The 14062-nt window shown below is 37.5% G+C and overlaps 1 protein-coding gene across 1 annotated transcript in view; it reads right to left on the reverse strand.

Annotated features, from left to right (window-relative positions):
* The window catches only part of DZIP1 (DAZ interacting zinc finger protein 1), a 32253-nt gene that overhangs the window by 11551 nt on the left and 6640 nt on the right, over nt 1-14062 (reverse strand). The window lies entirely within an intron of this gene.

Raw genomic sequence — 14062 nt, forward strand, 5'->3', positions numbered from 1 at the left:
AAATAGTTTTATCCAGTACAAGTCTTTAAAAAAAATTCAGCCGATTTTTCGCTCATGTGAGAATGTTTAGACTGTAAATGTCTTTTTAATTTACTTGGAACCATAGCGTTATTTGCTAATTTTTCGCCACAAACTACGCATGTAGGACGTAGCAGATCTTCTTGACTGGAAATAAAGCCAAATGACAAATAATTTTCGTCGCAATGGCGAACATTAGTTTTTAATTTTGTTTTAGAAAAACCAGTACTAAATATGGTATCAGCTGCTGATGTTTGGGCAAAACTAGCTTCACTTTCTTCTTTCCTTTTTTTTTTTTTTTCTTTTTCACTTTCTTCAAATTTTAATTTTTTTATTACAAATTTATCCATGTTAAAGGAATACTATTGAATAAAACTGAATGAAAAAAAAAAACAATAAAAGAACTCTTACCAGTTAGTTTAAAAATAAGAGAATTAAATGAAGTTATTTGTGAACACACTTATCAAAAGATTAAAGCTAATTAACACACAATTTTAAACTGATTCACCAACCGTAAGTTTCATAAAATATAAATAAGGGAGTATACTAAATTTAGTTGAATCCTTTATCCAAGTGTAAGCAAACAAAGTTTGCGCCTGAAAATATCTTCAGGACTGGGGTAAGGTAGCGCAACACCAGGAAACTCCGAGCAAAGGTAGACCAAGCTCTCATCACTCGTTGTCTCAGTATCTCCCATAATGCAAAGCACATCTCCTTGCAGACATGTATACTGCTATGCATTAAGGGAAGGGCCACTACCCAGACCGGTTTCAACCTCTGAGGTAGAATGGGGGTTCATGTCTTTCATCATTGGCCTTTGGAGTTTAAAGATTGCTGAGAGTCAGCAGGTAGTAAGAGGGGAAGAGAACGAAAGGTAGAGTATGATAGTAGGTAGTAAAGAGGCTTCAGTCAACCTGTTTAGCTGTATAACCCAGAGGTTGTGGCTAAAAGGTCTGTGAACATCATCTCCTTGCACCTGTTCTTTAAAAAACCTTTGAAATAAACATACCTTATTTGCACTCGTAAAATAATTTAAATTAACAATTTAACTAAGCAGGTGTCTATGGAGGTCATCTCCTAACACCTGTTTTAGTATAAAACGAAAGCCAGGGTTTTTTTTTTTTTTTTTTTCTCCCAGAAAAAAAGAAAAAAAAAAGAATGCTTAACTATGGGAGTCAAAAGGTAAAATTACTGCAGGAATGAAAGCATTACTGCTTGAATTAGAGCATAAAAGTTATGAGCTGTTTTTTTTTTTTTTTTTTAAAGAAGCAGTAAAGAACTGGCCAACCTTACACCATGAAGAAAAACAAGATTTGGGGGAAGAATCTGGCCCAAGAGATGTCGCTCACAAGGAGCAGCACTGCCTCGCTGTAAGCCTTTGCAGCCCGGGTTCTCAGATCTGCCCCTCCTATATAAACTGCAAGAACCCGTGAAGAAAGGAAAAGGAAAAACAGATGTTACTTTTTAAGGAAGAGACACGGTATGATTAGGCCCTGTCTCAGGACACAGAGGATAGGAGATTTCACCATTTATTTACAAACCTCCCATCCCCTAGTATATGCCTTTCTTGTGTGAAAAACCTAGGGAGATAGAAATAGATCCCGCTGAGGATTTTGGCTTGTATTATGTTTTCATCGCTGATTTGGAACTTTTTTCGCACTTTCCAGATGTGATACTTGGCATTGATGAAGAAATTTGTAAATTTCTGAATTTTCTTGACTGGTGGGGAAATTGCAGGTACAAGACCTCCTCTAGTATAAGTGGTTGGATTCCCAGTACTGTGCTTAGTCTCTGCAAGATACGTCGGGCAGGGGGGGGGAGACAAGTAAAAAAAATGTCCCACCATTTTAATGCTCTGGCAGATGTCGCAGAAGGCACCGCACGGTCTTGAATTGTATCGGGACATAACCAGTTTCACCGATAGCCGACTATAGGCTATTCGCCATGCCAGATCCCAGTAAAATGGCTGTCCCCAGCTATTTCTGATATTTTGAAATAGCGTATCTATGTTAGTTTCTATATTTGCCATATCACATCTGGAAAGTTGAAAGAACTACCAATATCTTGCTTGTGGCTTTAATTTTAGGATTTCTATCCCTTCGGTTTTAAATTTTTTAAGCTGTTGGCATAGTGGATAATACCATTCTGGCACAACCTCTGCGCTGGGATCAGCATGTCCCGCGGTCCCAAAGCAGGGAAGAAAATACCCTAGAAAGTATTTAATAGGGAGCCTGAAATAAGGTTTGATTTTGATATAGAATAGGCAGTTTAATTTCGGAAGTGAGAAACCCCCTTGATTGGTTTTGAGTTTTAGATATTCTTTTTTAACCTCATGCTTTCTTCTGTTCCAAAAAAAAAATCTCTTAATATTTTGTAAAGTTGATTCTCTTGGGTTTTTTTTATATTAGTTATATTTATTGTATGCATTAGCATGAGGATTATTACTGTTCTTCCATAGAAGGAGAAATAATTGGGTTTAAATAGTTTTAGTTTCAATGTGCACTCTTCTCGCAATTTCTCAACAGGCAGTACCTGGCTCGTTGTGAATGGGACGCCTAGTACTGTTAGGGGCTGAGTTTATGGGACCAAACCACAGGGAAAGTTATTTCTCTGGAAATTTCCAAAAATTTTCATTTTTGTCTTTGAAGTATTAACCCAAAGACCACTGGCCATGCTGAATTTTTGCAATATGCCGAAATAAAAGTAAATGGACTCAGAGTCTCTGAGCATCAGCACAACATCATCAGCATATGCTACAATTTTGCTCTGTCTGGAGACTAGGGGTAACGGTATTCCTCTAACTGCAGGGGAGTTATCTATTTTTCTTATGAGGGGTTCTAACGCGAGTGAGAAGAGGAGAAGGCTTAGTGGGCAGCCCTGCCTTACCCCCTTTTTAACAGGAACGGCTTCCTCTCGGAACCTGTTGATAGCTATTTAGGTGGAGGCCTCTGCACAGATGATTTTAATTGTTCGCCGAAGCTTCCAGTCAACACCTATTTTCTGAAGGATGTCCCGCAAGTACGTGTGTCTGACGCTGTCGAAAGCTTTTTCCAGATCCGTAGAGAGTGCCAAAGGTTAATTTTTGTTTTTGGCCAGATGGATTAGATCTCTTAAGAAAAAGAGATTCAATTCCATCGATCTTCCCGGTATTCTGTAAACCTGGGAGCATGTTATGATTCTTTCTATACTGCATTTGATGCGGCTACAGATAATTTTTGCAAATATTTTGTAATCCGAATTGGTTAGGGAGATTGGTCGCCAGCTATCCGCCAAGGTGCGATCTCGATCTTTCTTTGGGATAAAGATTGTGTAACTGTTAACGAATTCCTCGGGGATATTTCCTGAAGTGAGGAATTCATTAAATATTTTTACTATAACTGGCAGTGCGTAGTCCCAGATAGATCAGTAGAATTCTCTCCCTGACCCATTTAACCCTGGGGTTTTTCTTGCCTTCATTGTTTTGCAAGCGTTTTTAATTTCCTCAGCAGTTATCGGCCTGTCATGCAGAGCGCTAAGATGCTCGGGAAGACGTGTAATGTCCCACTCACTGAAAACATCTGCGTTCTGCTGATCAGAAAAAGCGCTGAGGTACTGCTGATGGAAAAGTCGAAGCATTTCAGGGGTTGATTTTAGTAGTTGGCCATTCTCTTGGATCTGGTAAACCGTTCGCTCATCGTTTGCCGCAACCTGTTATTGATTGTAGAAAGCGGCAGAAGGTGTTTCCAAATATCAGAGATAGATATCTCCTATGGTAGTGGCCCTTCCAATGCATAGCAGTATACATGTCTGCAAGGAGATGTGCTTTGCATTATGGGAGAAACTGAGACAAGGAGTGGTGAGAGCTTGGTCCACCTTTGCTCGGAGTTGCCTGGTGTTGCACTACCTTACCTCAGTCCTGAAGATATTTTCAGGTGCAAACTTTGTTTGCTTACACTTGGATAAAGGATTAAACTAAATTTATTATAGTCTAACCAAGTGAAAAATAAACTTCCAACATCTTTCTCTAAATCCAGAGTAATTCAATAAGGTGGTACACCTGTTGGCAACTCCTATAAGTAAATATTACCTCTCCTATTGCTTCTGCCTTAGTATCTCCACGTTTGGGTCTGCCTCCTACTGACGAGACCTCAATAAAGGTTGAAACCACAGGGTAGCGACGCTTCCCTTAATGCATAGTAGTATACATGTCTGCAAGGCGATGTGCTTTGCATTATGGGAGATACTGAGACAACAAGTGATGAGATCTTGGTCCACCTTTGCTCGGAGTTGCCTGGTGTTGCACTACCTTACCTCAGTCCTGAAGACATTTTCAGACGCAAACTTTGTTTGCGTACACTTGGATAAAGGATTAAACTAAATTTATTATAGTCTAACCAAGTGAAAATTAAACTTCCAATAAATAAGGGAGCTTCAGGTGTGGATGGAAGACCAGACACTAATAAATAAATGCGCAAATTACGACATTATTTCTTTCAATTAATTTGTTTTCACAAATCTCGGGACGCATTGGTATGCCAAGGCACACCAGTTGAAAATTGCTGCTTTAGAGCAATACATGAAATAAAGACACAAAAAAGAGAGCCAGTAATTATTTAAATAAGCAAAGATTAGTTTGATTAGTTCAACTTTGTATGGATCATCATTAACTATTACTGTTCAGGTAGCTCTACTGTATCTTGAGAAGTCCACTCTAATCTATGCAATGCTTTACCTCACCACTCCCTTCAGTCTACCATTGTCATCAGATAACATCATCCTCCTCAAACATTCTTTCTTCTACTTGTCAAATATCAAACTTGCTAGGATTTTTCTTGGCTAATAGTAATAGAAATATGAAGTTATTAAAAGGATTTTATGTGAAAAATGTGGAGATTATTTAGCATGAAGAAGACAAAGCATAAGTTTGTTCACAAGTTCATTGAGTGTGTGTGTCATCAAGGATGTGAGGACTGGTTCAATCCATGCCATTTACACACCATGAACAATGAAATGAACCAGTCCTCACATCCTTGATGACACACACTCAATGAACTTGTGAACAAACTTATGCTTTGTCTTCTTCATGCTAAATAATCTCCACATTTTTCACATAAAATCCTTTTAATAACTTCATATTTCTATTACTATTAGCCAAGAAAAATCCTAGCAAGTTTGATATTTGACAAGTAGAAGAAAGAATGTTTGAGGAGGATGATGTTATCTGATGACAATGGTAGACTGGTAATAACCAATGCAGAGTATACAATTAACAGGAAAATTTTGAAGGAGGTGGGAGAGATGAGAGATCTGATAGATCAAAACTTGAAATTTGGGGAACACAATGTAAGAACATCACAACAGATTATGGCAATAATGAGGAGGATATTGATATGCAGAAGCAATGAGGTTATGGTTCTCTTGTATAAGGCCTCAATCAAGCTACATATACACCGCTGTGCACAGATTTGGTTTTCAAGGGGGATGAAGATGCACTGGAGAGGGTCCAGATATGGTTCACTAAATCTGTGTCAGATTTATGGAATGTTGGATATGAGAAGAGATTGAAGAAATGCAACTTGCTTTGTCAGTAGAAGGAGAGGAATATGATCGAGATGTAGAAGTTGGTGAAGAGTTATTACCAGAGTAATACGGAGGAGATTTTTCACAGAGTAGAGAGAGAGAGAGAGAGAGAAGGATAGAACAAGAGCCATCACCAGAAGCTGTATAAGGAGAAAATCAGCAGGGAAATGAGGAGTAGGTGCTTTGCATGGAGAGTGATTTGTGAGCAGAATGCATTACTTGAAAGTGTGGCTAGTGTGAAAACTATGAATGTGTTTAAGGAATTGCTTGGTCTTTTTTTCATGAGAGAGTGTGGACCTCCTACAATGAGATCTTTGACTTCAATGAGGCCTGATGTTAACAATAATAATTACAATGTTTTGGTTATTTACCAAAGCTCATATTCCTTTAATCTGTTCTCAGTCAACATTCAATTATCCAGATATTATAACCTTCTCAATTGTGCTTTCCTGATGAAACCAAGGTGAATAATTTGAACACTGCAGTACAGTTATGGTCATATAAAGACTTAAAGAGACAATTAAAACTTCCTCGTTGATTGTCTTTTTCAACCTCAGAATGATCTGTTTGTCATTTCTAGGCATGTGCTGCCCTAACTTCAACTCTGTTCCCATTATCATGCCAAATGCTAACAACATCAATTTGTTGCAGTGAGGTCGCATCAATGTAATATACAGTCATCCCTCGACTTACGTCTGTTCAAAGATACATCCGTGAACCCATAAGGGAATTATTATTATTATTATTATTTTTACCCCAAGACCTCGTGGAGTCAAAGACTCATCTGGGAGGGCCTTTTTATCACAAACACATCTCATCATACCGAGCCTTAAACACACTCAAACTCCTTGCAGACACCACACTCTCAGGCAAGGCATTCCAATCATTCACAACTCTGCACGAAAAAACCTGCCTCTCACTCCCCTACTCACACCCTCTTTATACAGTTTCCAGGGATGACCTCTGGTTCTCCTCTGATTTCCAACTATTCTCTGTAGAACTTCACCACCACTGATCTTATAACAACCCCTTACCAACTTATAGGTCTCTATCATATCTCCCCTCTTCCTCCTCTCCACCAGACTCTGCAAATTACATCTTCTCAATCTTTCCTCATACTCAACATTCCAGAGGTCAGAAACTACCTTAGTCAGTCGCCTTTGGACCCATTCCAACATCTCTTCATCCTTCTGAAAACCCGGTGACCAAATATGGGCACAATAGTCCATGTGTGGCCTAATCAAAGCCTTATACAATGGAACAAGAATCTCCCTACTTCCACAAGTCAGTGTCCTCTGCATCATTCCCAGAAGCCTTTGTGTTGTCTTCACAATTTTGGCAATGTGTCCCCTAAATTTTAGATCCTTATCCACTATCACCCCCAGATCTCTTATTTCCTGCACCTTCAACAATATATTCTCACCAAGCATAAATTCTGCATCGCATCTTTGTTTTCCAAATTTTAAAACCTTACATTTTGCAACATTGAACTCCCATCCCCATTTCCATGCCCAATCACTCAATTTATTCAAGTCTTCTTGCAAGGCCACAACATCTTCACTACTCTTTATGGTTCGTCCCAACTTTGCATCGTTTGCAAACAACTGAATATCTCCATCCAAATCTTCGCCAATATCATTAATATACAAGTTAAATAGTAATGGCCCTAAAACAGATCCCTGAGGCACTCCACTAGTGACTTTCCTTTTCCTGGATATTTCACCCCCATACACAACTTGTTGATACCTATCAATTAGCCAGTCTCCAATCCAATGCACTAATCTAATATCCAACCCCATCTGCTCTAGTTTGACTGTCAACTTATCATGAGGTACTCTATCAAAAGCTTTTGCAAAATCCAAGTATATTACTGTGTATCCTTCTCCTCTGTCCAAGGAAGCAGTCACTTTATTGTAATAAGCAAGTAGATTACTAAAACATGACCTCCCTTTAGCAAATCCATGCTGTCCATCAAAGATAATACCATTGTTGTCAACCCAACTCTGGATCCTAGTTCTCACAAGCTTCTCCAACAACTTAACCACAACACCTGACACACAGATTGGCCTATAGTTTGATGCTTGAGTTCGATCACCTCCTTTATGAAGTGGCACAATCTTGCCCTTCTTCCACTCCTTAGGAACTTGACCAAGTGTAAGACTCGCATTAATAAAATATGTCAAGGCAGGTGTCAACTCTCTGGCACTTTCCTTCAGAATATGCGGTGATATATTATCAAGTCCCACAGCCTTATTCATCTAGTTTACTCAACTCCCCAAACACCTCTTGCTCACTTACAGTCAGTCTCTCCTCTCCATCAACAACTGCTCTCAATCTCTCCATGAAGTCACATTCACAAGATTGAAAGATCTTTATGAACTTATGAACTGCTCATTAAGTATCTCCACCACACATTCTGCTACAGCTGTCTTCATACCATTTTCTCCAATCAATGTCATCCTTCCATAATCATTCTTTCTTTTGCTGGCTACATATCGAAAGAACTCTCTAGGATTCTTTTTGGCTTCATTAGCTAACTGCTGTTCATACCTCTCTTTAGCTACTCTCACCAACCAAGTCACCCACCTTGCCTGGTCTTTGTAGACCTCATAAAATTGGTTATTTCCACTTCTCTTATGCTACCTCCACAATGCCCTTTTTCTCTGTATCGCATGCTTAATCTCTTTATTCATCCATCTCACAACTACCTTATTTAACCTTCTCACCCTTGGAATACATTCAGACATTGCATCTGCTAGATAGTTTTTGAAAATTCCCCAAGCTGCATTGATCTCTTTTCCAGCTAACTCCTCATTCCATGCTACACCCGCAAGCTGTCTCCTGAGCTCTTTGGCTATACTTTCGAACAAGACACCAGCGAGTGTAAGGTAAAGCATGCACAGTGCAACCTTCCTCAGCAGTCGAAATATGTCTTCAATAGTTCCTCTGTTGATTTTGTGTTTAAGAAATATGTTATTTGTTTATTTATCGTTAAATATTGTGCATGGCCCCTACAAGCACAATAAAAAAACGTAATGAAGAATCACAGAAAAAGAGGTGAGCAACTGATCTTGAAATGAAGTTGCAAGTTCGGATAGTCTCATTCTACAGTGACCACCATTTTGAAAAATAAGGATAAAATCAAAGAGGCTGTGAAAGTATCTGCTTCCATTAAATCGGCGATGGTGACAACAAGGTCCTATCAGTGATATGGAAATGCTATTTGCATCATGGATAGAGAACCTGAACCAAAAGTGCATACCCATTAGCACTGTGACCATAACTGCTAAGGCACTAAGTCTCTTCAACATGTTGAAGGAGAAAGCAGAACCCGATTGTGACTATGAATTGAACGCTTCTTCCAGTTGTTCGTGAGATTCAAGCAACGTTTTGTGCTGCATAATGTGAAAATGTATGAGAATCTACAAGTGCTGAGAAGGCTGCCAAGGAGTTTGTCGAAAAATTGGATAAAATTATTACGGAGGAAAATTATTTGCCACAGCAAATATTTAATATGGATGAGACGTCCATGTTTCGGAATAAAATGACCGAGCTGATAATTCATCCACAAAAAACTAAAATCTATGCCTGGTTTCAAAGCTCTTAAAGACTGTGTTACGATTCTGTTAGGGGGTAATGTGGCTGGATATGAACCGAAACCACTTGTAATATGGCACAGTGAGAATCCACAAGCCATCAAAAACATTAGAAAGCATACACTTTCTGTTCATTATCGGAAAAATAAGAAGTCGTGGAGGATTCAAAAATCATTCGCAGATGAATTAATGAACTGTTATGCAAGTGAAAGCTATTGTGTGAAAGAAAATGTAGAATTTAAAATTTTATGAATTCTATATAATGCTCCAGGTCATCCATCTTATAGCAGTGAACTTCACCAAGTTCAAGGTCATGTTTCTCCCTCCAAACACTAATTAAAATAACAGTACTGTCTACTTATTATAGTTAAGTCCCTAACCCAAATAACTCTGTTGATTTAATGTATCAATTTATGTCCGATTCGACTTGCATCCTGCCGGATGGAACAGAACCCAGACGTAAGTCAAGGGATGGCTGTACATCTAAATGTTTATTAAATTCAAAATACATTAATCTTATTTCATGATAGGGTATTTTGGCTTCTTGGAAACTCTGTGAAAGTTGACTCAAACTTAACCAGATCGGTAACAATGCAAATTTTTCCTTGTATTCACTTGGCCGGCCTGGTTGGCGGAGTGGTTAGTATGTCTGCTCTCCAGCCAAGAGGCTGCGGGTTCAAATCCCGTCGTGGACATGAATGTTTGTGATTGTCCTACAAACTTTGTGTGGAAAGAGAATCTGAAAGAAGAGAAACCTACCACTTATTCTAGCAAAAGACATCATTGTACGGCAGTGACCAGACAGCATCTACGGACATCAAATGTGAAATTTTTTTTCACTTGTATGCATAAAGATTTCATAATACCTTTAGCATCCACTTATCCTGATCAATTCCTAATACAGCATTAGGTGTCATATTATTTCTTCCTGAAAAAAAAAAAAAAATCTCTCTCTCTCTATATATATATATGTTACGGTTAAAGTGATAAATCCAGTTATTATTAATAATTACTGTTTAAAGTGAATAATTTAAGAGAATTAATCACTTTAACCGGTTAAAAGTGAATAATTCCTAGAGGAGTCTGGTAAATTTATAGGTTTTATATATAGGTTTTCATTCTCAATAGAAATTATAACAGGTTAGGTTAGTTTATAATGAAAAAAGTAAGGAAAGTACTTCTTTTGCAATCAATGAAATCAGAAATCATTATAAACTAACCTAACCTGGATGTCGCATGTCGAACCAGAGTGAATTTGTAGTTTGTAGTGGGCAGATTAATGAGGATGAAAGAAAAACATTATTGTGGGCCGAGCTTAATGATTGCGGGCAGATAAATGAGGGATAACAAATAAAAGTTGTTGTGGGCAGATGAATGGGGATATTTGGTAAATCAGAGAGGAACTGATCAGTGTTTTTCTCCATTGATGAGGAAAGAGGTACAGCAACGATGTTTATCTATTATCCCCATTCATCTGCCCACAACAACTTTTATTTGTTATCCCCATTTATCTGCCCGCAATCATTAAGCTCAGCTCACAACAATTTATTTTTCATCCCCATTAATCTACCCACGACAAACTACGACTACACTCTGGTTCAACATGCGACATCCAGGTTAGTTTAGGTTCGGTTATAATGGTTTCTTATTTCATTGAGTGCAGAAGAAATACTTTCCTTACTTTTTTCATTATAAACTAACCTAACCAATAAAGGTTAGGTTATTATTACATTTACCAGACTCCTCTAGGAATTATTCACTACACTCTGGTTTGACATGCGACATCCAGGTTAGTTCAGGTTCGGTTATAATGATTTCTGATTTCATTGAGTGTAAAAGAAATACTTTCCTTACTTTTTTCATTATAAACTAACCTAACCAATAAAGGTTAGGTTAAGTTATTATTACATTTACCAGACTCCTCTAGGAATTATTCACTTTAAAGGGTAATTATTAATAATAACCAGATTTATCACTTTAACTGTACCATATATATATATAATAAAAATAAAATACAAAATAAGACCACAGTAGAAGCCTATTTCAAAATCAGAAAATTGCTTTTTTCTCAAGTACTTTTCTTTGATAGCGCACACACCTGTACATTTAAATGATTTTCAGGTGCATTTTACAAAATGCCTAAGCCATTACATTCATGTAGCTCTAGGACAGCTAATTCCTGCTAAAAGGAATGTAATAAGGCAATGTTCTCAAGGCATGTATAACCTTATGTGAGAGCCACTGGCAACAAATTCAACAACTCCTTCCATATGGCCTGCACGTTGCAAGAAAGGAAGAAACTGCTTTGCTTTTGGCAAATCCCCAGATAAATCAACAACTCTGTGAACAGGCATCTCTTTTTAACTATGAAGTCCCTTTCCTGTTTTTTTTTTTGTGCTTTTACTTCAGCAGCAAGAAGTTCATCATAATGTGCTAAACTCTGATCATCATCTTGTCGATACCTTACTACTGTCGCTAAACCTTTGCTAACTAAAGCCTCAGCAACATTGACACCACCAATAGTAACCATACAACATTTCTCTGGAAAGGTATTGGAGGCAGGCTGAATGTAATCAATCACAACATGAACTTTTTTCCCAATTAATTTTTTCCTAAGAAATTCACAGGCTTCATACATATATGGAATGCCATATAAGGCCCTAAATGCTCCAATACAGTATAATACAGTATGAGGAGTATAAGAAAATAGAAAACTTTAAAAAAAATTTTAATTTTGCCTTTCAATCTTAATTGTGAATGGGATCACTGAACATTGGCTAGTCTGTTCTCATCACGAATCCTCTTGATAACGGGTTAATAAATCATCAATTTCTGTTTGGACTTTTAAGAACAGTTTCTTCCTTTCTTGCAACGTGTAGGCCGTATGGAAGGAGTTATTGAATTTGTTCAGGGGCTCTCACATAAAGTTATATGTGCCTTGAGAAAATTGCCTTATTACATTCCTTTTGGCAGGAATTAGTTGTCCTAGAGCTACATGAATGTAATGGCTTAAGCATTTTGTAAAATGTACCTGAAAATCATTTATTATGTACAGGTGTGTGTGCTATCAAAGAAAAGTACTTGAGAAAAAAGCAAAAAAAGCACAAGCTAGCAAAGGTTGGTCGATTGCTACTAAGGCTCAGCAAAAAGTTAAGCAAGTTTGAGTACGGTTAGTAGTTGGAAGGGATTCAATCGTTCGATGCTGTTGGCACACTCTCCCTCGATGAGTCTTTGGACTACCTGGAGGTGTCTAATAATAATAATAATTACATTCTTTTTTTCTGTGTGTGTGTATGTTGGGGAATACAGCCCACGATTAACATATGCAAGTTAATCTGGAGCTGCAATTAGATAGATGGATTCTATTGAAAGTGGTACAGGCAGTCCTCAACTTAAATTAAATAAATTTGGACTTAAGCAAATGATGAATTATAAAACTTATTTACCTCACCTACAATGTCCTCATGCCATCAATGATGCTCTTCAGCAAGGCAGAAAGCATGTGTGCACTTACCTCAGTATCACTTTCCACATGGACATGACATTTTTAAAGTTTTAGTTCTGTATATTTTTAGTGACTGCATAGATTCTAATATCTCACTGTTCTTAAAAGTCCAAACAGAAATTGATGATGCATTAACCTATTATCAAGAGGATTCGTGATGAGAAGAGACAAGCCAATGTTCAGTAATCCCATTCACAATTAAGACTGAATGGCAAAATTAAATATTTTTTAAAGTTCTCTATTTTCTTATACTCCTCATACCGTATTATATCATACTGTATTATATCACTTTGAATTAATAATTACACTGAATGACAATTTGTGTGTTGACTGAAACAAAAATAAAAACACTTTAATACATTACTGCATATGCTTACTGTAAAAATGTAAGCAATAGGGTGTGATTAACAGGCAAAGCAATTAAATTTGACTTACATTCTATGAATTCTATCCATACTGGCTGGATAGAATTAATGAAATTTTGTATTTAGGATCAATTAAAATATGTAATGTTAACAAAACTATGTCTGCAGTGCATAAGCTAAAACAGAGCAAGAATTTCACAGAACTAACTTTTGATACAGAGCGCTTAAGGGTCAAAGCTGTAAAAATGAGACGGGACCTCCAGATAGCCTTTAAAGGAATGTGGAGAACTGACCAGGGCCTCTAAACTAATGTCCAATCGTAACCTTCTCATGGTGCACTCTACCTGGATACTGAATGAACAAGGATGGGCTGGCAATTTGGGATTTAGCCGACCAAATTGTATTCTTAAACCACAAACAAAATGATTGTCCAACATAACAGAATTTCATGCTGACTAGGGTGTTGCCAGTTAAACAAGGGGCCCCCATTGTTTTCACAAGGGAACCAGGGCAAACAGTGAAAAGTCAGCTACTGGAACAAATCCTGTAACACACCAAAATTCAATACAACCAGAATTCAAGATCGGTATTATCAACATAAGAAGCCTGAATGGCAAAGAAATGGAGCTGGCTGAGGAATTGAATAAGCACCAATTTGACATAATATGGGTGACAAACAAAAAAAAGACAAAAACTGGTGAGATCTTTCTGAGCAATAAATACAAAATGTTATATTTAGGCCATAACAATCAGTGAAAAGAAGGACTAGCTATAGTTTTCAACATTAAATACAAAGCTAATCTTGAATCACAGGCAATATCAAGTAGAGTGATGTGGGCAGATATCAGAATGGGGATCTGGACAATGACTTATTTGTGCCTATGATCCCACAGAAGGTTCTACTAAGATAGAAGTGGAGGAATTTTTTGAGGCTTTAGAGAAGGCATTTGACACACACAAAAAAAGAAAAGTTGGTCCTTGTTGGGAATCTAAGTAGCAGACCAGAAAATACAGAAATA

This window comes from Typopeltis vanoorti, chromosome 21 (assembly GCF_054136105.1).
Source record: "Typopeltis vanoorti isolate ZY-2024b chromosome 21, IOZ_Tvanoo_1.0, whole genome shotgun sequence".
NCBI lineage: Eukaryota > Metazoa > Arthropoda > Arachnida > Uropygi > Thelyphonidae > Typopeltis > Typopeltis vanoorti.